Here is a 562-nt window from a genome sequence, read left to right on the forward strand (position 1 = left end):
TGATGAACGAACGACAAACCCGAAAAGACTCGTCAGATAAGAGGAGGTGAGCTAATCATAGACTGAAGACCAGGGTAAACAATTAATTAATATTTTCTGTTTCTTATAGCAGTTTTGTATTGTTTGTAGTGTGATCAACGTTTGCGTAAGTAGTAGACCTATTAGGGAAGTAACACGTAACATTTTAATTATATTTTGTTAAAATGAACGAAATGACTCGAAAAAAGATTCGTTCATTTTGCTGAACGAGACTCAAAGGTCCGAGTCGGTAAAATGATCCGAACTTCCCATCACTATCGTATTTACGAGCTAAATGCACAAGAACGCCAGCACAAAGTCGTAATCACCAGTGGGATTTTTTTTTTAAAGCAAACGATCTGTAGGAGTTGGGGGCGTGTCAATGACTACGTTTACATGGACATCAGTAATCTAATTATTTACCTTATTCTAAATAAGACAATATTAAGGTGTTTACATGTTGTAGTACAACACAGAGGGTAACACTGTATCTTGATGCATCAGTCAGTATGGTTCTGTTCATTGGGTAGTGTTGACGTGAGAC

This window comes from Sinocyclocheilus anshuiensis, unplaced genomic scaffold, assembly GCF_001515605.1.
Source record: "Sinocyclocheilus anshuiensis isolate Anshui unplaced genomic scaffold, SAMN03320099.WGS_v1.1 scaffold479, whole genome shotgun sequence".
NCBI classification, from domain to species: Eukaryota; Metazoa; Chordata; class Actinopteri; order Cypriniformes; family Cyprinidae; genus Sinocyclocheilus; species Sinocyclocheilus anshuiensis.